This window comes from Equus quagga, chromosome 10 (genome assembly GCF_021613505.1).
Source record: "Equus quagga isolate Etosha38 chromosome 10, UCLA_HA_Equagga_1.0, whole genome shotgun sequence".
In the NCBI taxonomy this organism is placed as follows: Eukaryota; Metazoa; Chordata; class Mammalia; order Perissodactyla; family Equidae; genus Equus; species Equus quagga.
In genome coordinates, this window is record NC_060276.1 from 53352722 (window position 1) to 53359699 (window position 6978).

Genomic DNA, 6978 nt, shown 5'->3' on the forward strand with positions numbered 1-6978 from the left:
GACATCTGGTACAGTAGCTACAATCGGAGTTACCACCTGGTGAAGCTTATAATTATCCGCTGTCATTCTTCAAGTTTTGTCTTCTGCACAGGCCAAATAGGACAACTGAATAAGGGTGTGAGGAGAATCACCACCCTGCATCTTTCACCACCACTTTCATCTTTCCTTGATGGTGGCACTAATCTCTGCAATCCCTCCAGGGATATGGTATTACTTCTGATTTACTATTTTCCTAGGTAGAGGTAGTTCTGATGGCTTTCACTCAGCCTTTTCCATTGTAACAACCCTCACTATGTAAGTCAGGGAACCAATGTTAGGGTTCTGCCACCTGCTAAGGATGTCTTTTCCAATTATGCATTCTAGAACTGGGGAAATAACCACAGGACACGTTCAGTAACTCATTGTGAGATAGACCTGAGCTAAAACTCCCTTGGCCACCTGACTTCCATAAGGCCCACCAGAAGCAGTTTGCTTTCAGCTGGCAAAGCTGGTAATAGACCTTTACTGTCCTACCTAAGGAATACATCGACTCTCCAGCCCTACGTCATAATTTAGTTTGCAGGGATCCTGATCACCTTTCCCATCCACAAGTTATCAATTACTCCATCACATTGATGATATTATGCTAATTGGACCTGGCGAGTGAGAAGTAGTAACCTCTCTAGACTTATTGGTAAGATATTTGCATGCCAGAAGCTGGGAGGTAAATCCAATTCAAATTCAGTGGCCTTCTGACTCAGTAAAATATGTAGGGGTCCAGTGGTTTGAGGCATATCGAGATGTTTCTTCTAAGGTAAATGGTAAGTTGTTGCATCTGACCCTTCTTGCAACCAAGAAAGAGAAACAATGCCCAGTATGCCTCTTTGGAGTTTGGAGACAATATATTCCACAAAAGAAGGCTTTGGAATAGGTTCAGGCTGCTGTGTAAACAGTTCTGCCACTTGGGCGATATAATCCAGTAGAACCAACGGTGATTGAAGTTATAAATAGTATAAATGTGATGGGGCCGAAGTGGGCTCTGAGGGCACAAGTAAGTTACATAAAGAAGGGTACCACATGCCCGTGGTCCCCATTCCTACTACAATGCCTTCTCTCTTCTCTGCGCCTATGGCCTCATGGGGTTTTCCCTATGATTAGTTAACAGAGAAAGAGAAGACTTGGGCCTAGTTTACAGATGGTTCTTCATGATATGTAAGCACTATCTGACTGTGGATATCTGCAACACTACAGCTCTTCTCTGGAACATCCCTGAGGAACAGTACTGAAGGAAAACCACCCCTTTGGGCAGCTATTTGGGCAGTGAACCTGGTTGTGCACTTCACTTGGAAGGGGAAAGACTAGACATGCAAATATTCTGCTTCATGGTCTGTGGCCAATGGTTTGTATGGATGGTCAGGGACTTGGAAGGAACATGATTGAAAAATTAGTGACAAAGAAATTTGGGGAATAGTTACCTCTCAGAATGGGCAAAAATGTGAAAATGTTTGTGTCTCATGCAAACGCCCACCAAAGCGTGACTTCAGTAGAAGAGGATTTTAATAATCAAGTGGATAAGATATCCATTCTTTGGACACCAGTCAGCTTCTTCCCTAGCCACTCCTGTTATTAACCAATGGGTTAATTTAAAAAGTGGTCATGGTGGCAGGGATGGAGTTTATGCATGTGCTAAGTAACATCAACTTCCACTACCAAGGCCAACCTGGCTACAGCTATCATTAAGTACTCAATCTTCCAGCAACAGAGATAAACACTGAACCCTAAATATGGGACCATTCCCTGGAGTAATCAGCCCGCTACTTGTTCATGGTTTGATTATATTGGACTGCTTCAATCATGAAAGGGGCAGTATCGTGTCTTTACTGAAATAGACACTTACTCTGGATATGGATTTGCCTTTCCTGAATGCAATACTTCTGCCAAAACTACCATCCATGGACTTACAAAATGACTTATCCACCATTGTGGTATTCCATACAGCTTTGATTTTGATCAAGGCACTTATTTCACAGCAAAAGAAGGGCAGTAATGGGTTTATGCTCATGAAATTCGCTGGTCTTATCATGTTCCCTACCGTCCTGAAGCAGCTGGCTTGACTGAACAGTAGAATGGTCTTTTTAAGACTCAGTTACAGAGCCAGCTAGCTGACAATACCTTGCAGGGCTGAGGCAAGGTTCTCCAGAAGGCTGCATGTGCTCTGAGTCAGTGGCCAATAAATGGTGCTCTTTCTCCAATAGTCAGAATTCACAAGTCCAGAAGTCAAGGGGTGGAAATGGGAGTGGCACCATTGACTATTAGCCCTAGTGACCCATTAGCAAAATTTTTGCTTCCTGTTCCCATGACTTTATGTTCTACTGGTCTAGTGGTCTTAGTTCCAGAGCAAGGAATGTTTCCACCAGAAGACACGACAATGATCCCATTGAACTAGAAGTTAATAATGCCACCTGGCCACTTATGGCTCCTCATGCCTCTGAATCAACAGGCAAAGAATGGAGTTACTGTGTTCTCTGGGGATACCGATCTTGATTACCAAGGGAAAATCGGACTACTATTCCACAATGGAAGTAGGGAAGAGTGTGTCTGGAATACAGGAGATCTCTTAGGGGCCTCTATTAGTGTTACAATGCACTGTGATTAAGGTCTATGGAAAACTATAACAACCCAATCCAGGAAGGACTACAAATTGCCTAGACCCTTCAGGAGTGAAAATTTGAGTCAGTCTACCAGGTAAAGAACCACGACTAGCTGAGGTACTTGCTGAAGGCAAATAAAATTCAGAATGATTAGTAGAAAAAGTTATAAATGTCAGTTACATCCATGTGGCAAGTTACAGAAATGAATACTGTAACTGTCATGAGCATTTCCTCCTTATTGTATTATGAGTATATTTGTGTGTATATATACACATATAGGTCAAATATTTTTGTTTTCTTCCCTCTTATTCTCTTATCATGTAACATAAGATGTATTGACTTTATATCAGTGTTTAAGTATTGTTAACATTACATCATATTATTTAAGTTATGGGATATCAAGAGAAGAGTAAATATCACTCAAGGGTTTTACCTCCTCTTTTACGGAAGAGATTAGCACATTTTTAGTTGTATGCAGGGTAATTATATCACGTTTGGTAGAATTATGACCTTGTTATTGTCTTTATTTGGAGATTAAGTATGGTTTAGAAAGATGTATATGGGTGTCAGTGTGACGAGGTGTGGACTTGTAATGCTTAATTTTATGTGTCAACTTGACTGGACTAAAGGATGCCCAGCTTGCTGGTAAAACATTATTTCTTTGGGTGTCTGTGAGGGTTTTCTGGAATAAACTAGCTTTTGAATTGATAGACTGAATAAAGAAGATTGCCCTAACCAATGCAAATGGATATCATCCAATTCCTTGATGACCTGGATAATACAAAAAGACAGAAGAAGGGCAAACATGCTCTGTTCCTGAGCTGAGACATCCATCTTTTCCTGCCCTCGGACATCTGAGTTCCTGATTCTTGGGTGTTCAGACTCAGACAGGGACTTATACTATCAACTCTTCTAGTTCTCTGGCTTTTGGGCTGGACTGGACCTACACCACAGGCTTTCCTGGGCTTCTAGCTTGCAGATGGCAGCTAAGATAGCAGGACTTAGCCTCCATAAACACATAAGCCAATCCCTTGTAATAAATCTCTTTTTATATATCTGTATTTGTATCTATATCTATATCTATCTATCTAGATATAGTTATGTTTATCTGGAGAAATATAAGTATGTGTATATATATCTATATATAGATATATATATAGATATAGATATAGATATATATCTGGTTCTGTTTCTCTGGAGAATCCTGATACACTTGATTTTTATTTTTGCACTCTACTAGTCCTTTGTCATGAACAAGTGGTTTGATTTTGATGCCACAATTTGACTTCCTGTCTCTACCCAGGCCCTATATTGACCCTGTGGCTTTAAGATTTCTCATCATTCACCTTCTATAGTGCCCAAGGGTAGCCTTTACCCTAGATGAGTGAAACTCAACTCTCATATCCCCTCTGAGCCTCATGGCCTTAGATGTATCAGGAAAATTTTCAACTTGACCCAACCCAACAGCAGATGGGAATTAGAAGTGATCTAGAGATATGATCAAAGTAAAAGTACATCGATAATAGTCAAAAAGGTAGTCAAAGACTGTAAGGATCCCTACTGTTTGATGATTGGAAGCTAATAAAGGAAAATCAGTTAGGCAGTGAAAATAAAATATTCATCTAAACTAACAAAAAGGAAGACCAGGCAAATGATGTAAAGACAATTAAAAGTTTGGAAACCAACTTAATAAAATGGAATAATCAGCCATATATTATCTCAAGGTAAGATTGCCAGATTTAGTAGACAAAAATATAGGATGCCCAGTAAAATTTGAGTTTCAGAGAAACAATGCCCAAATCCCAAAACAAGCAAGTACCAAAACAAATTTGACTATAGTTGGTACAGACTTATACTAAAAAAGTATTCATTTTTTATCAGAAATTCAAACTTTACTGAGTGTCCTGTACTTTATCTGGCAATCCTATCTGCATGCTGCTTCAATTTTGAGAACAGCATATAGTTAAGATTTTATCTGTAATGAGTCAAAAATTATGAAGTTCTGGGTATTCCCAGCGTTTACTCCCCTTGCTGTGTAAAAATGATTCAAGATTTGCCATTGTGGTTATTCCCTCCTCCTCCCCTATGCAGAGGGTTCTGTTAGGTTGCTGGGTTGCCAAGTTCTGTGGACATTGTGATGCAGAATCAAAAGAGCTATAAATGGAGAGGTAGAAGGCAGAAAGAAAGGAGGAGGGCAGGTTTGGCCTAGTGAAGCACGTCTTTTGGAGGGATTTATCCTACTGAGAGTGGAGGTAAACGGTAAGTTAAAAATGAAAAGGAAAATATACGGGATCTTAATAGGTACGTTTTAGTCTATAGATCCACTTTATAGTGTTTAAAATTATTTTGAAATTAACTTTGGTTGCTTGATTTATGATCCTTTGATAGAGATGCGACTCTGAGACTTGTTCTTTGGGTCAGGCCTTCAATATGTTCACATGTGATTCTGTGCATATACCTCAAATGGAGAAAAGCACCCCATCTTATTTATCGCTAAAATTTTTTGGCATGATAAATGCATTTTAAAAGTAAAATTAACAAATTTGGAGGAAACAAGAGAAGTTAAGTTCCCTCCAATGAAGACATTGGGGCACATGAGGGGTTTCCTGACACTCATAAGTGCTTGGGGCTCAGAAGACACATGTTAAATGAGGACTTTTCATCCAAGATAATGTGAAAGTGTATCTTGGAGAGTTTGTCACAAGAGAAAGATGAGACATTCAATTCCTGTACAGAAATTTTGACTGAGCTGATAAATCCTTAATGCAATTTAGTGTAAAATTTTTAAATTTTTGGTAGAAGTAACAAACATACATATAAGTATGTATACAACTTCAACAGGCCTTGCATGTAAAAATCTGTCAGAAGGGAGAATATTTAAAAACACCAACTCTGGTATTTAGTTACACTTTTCATTTTATATCACTCTTTATAAAGATATAACTGTAATATTGTACTTCCTCAAGGGCCCAATGATCAACTCAAAATGTGTCTTATTTTAAACATTATATTTTTAAAAGCTATCAGGCACATTTACATTTATCTTTGTGAAATACAATTTTGGTTTCCTGTCTAATAAACAGGGAAATGCTGCTTTCAGTAAAATATATATCCAGTATCATATTATATATATAATTAAATATAGATTATATATAATGAATAAATGCCCTAATTGAGTAAATAAAATCAAATATAAAGAATAGAGAACAGGAAAAAAAAGATTAGAAGACAGTATTACTGTATTACATAAACATGTACATATTTGGCTGAGTAATTAGAAAATGATCAAGTAAGGAAGAAGACATATGATTCTTGGCTATTTCCAAACACAAATTCAGGCATTAAAAGATAAAGATGAAGATGTTGAATAGAATAACCCGTATGCTTCTTGAGCAATTTCAATGAGGACTTATTTTTTAAATGAACAATAATGACCCTAAGTACATAGATTTCTGGTGTAGCTTCTCTGCAGAGCACAACAAGCCTTCAAATATCATTTACGCCCTGTAGACCAACCCATCTTAATATATTTTAATAGCAAAAATAAGTGTGATAGATAGAGGCATATGCATTGGATAGTTCTTCTATGAAATGCCAGGGAAGAATGTGTAAGGGAACAAGGAATCTCATAGCCTGGGATGTGGAAGTGGAAGCCTTTACCAAAGGGCAAAGCAGAATAAGGATTTTACTTGAAGGTAAAAGGCGCAGGAGCTGATGAGTCTCTATCTGTTTTATGAAAATATCTTGATTTGTTTTCAGGGTGCATCTGACAAGATCTAGATGACCAATAGGAACTAGAGTTCCCACCAAACTACAGGATCTCAGCCTTACTAAAAAGCAATCAGTCACACTATCCTCAAACTTAGTGAGTCCAATTTTGTTATTTTAGACATCTGATAAAATGTAGACTGTTCATTGTCTTCCCTTGATTATAACTCTGTAGCTGCTGAGATATCCTGGTAGAGCCTCTCTAATTGACAGTCTGGAACAGATCAAACTCACTTAAGCTCAGCAAGGACCCACTCCTTGAAATTTGGGGAGAGTATGAAGACATTGAAGAAGAGAATATGAAAAAATAGACTAGAGGATAAAGAAATAAGTCTTCAGGAATACCTACATTTAAATGTTAGGAAGAGTAAAAAAAAATAAAAAGCAAGTAAAACAAAGACAAGTTAGATAAAGATAAAGGAAGCAGAAGAGTAACAAACAATCTCATGGTAGCAGAAGTCAAAGAATACAGTGCTTAAAAGTAGGGGAAGACGAAGAGTGTAAAATTCCATGACTACTAGAACAACACTAGAGTGGAACGTATAGAATGAAATCTCAATGTGATCACTGTGCTCAGTAA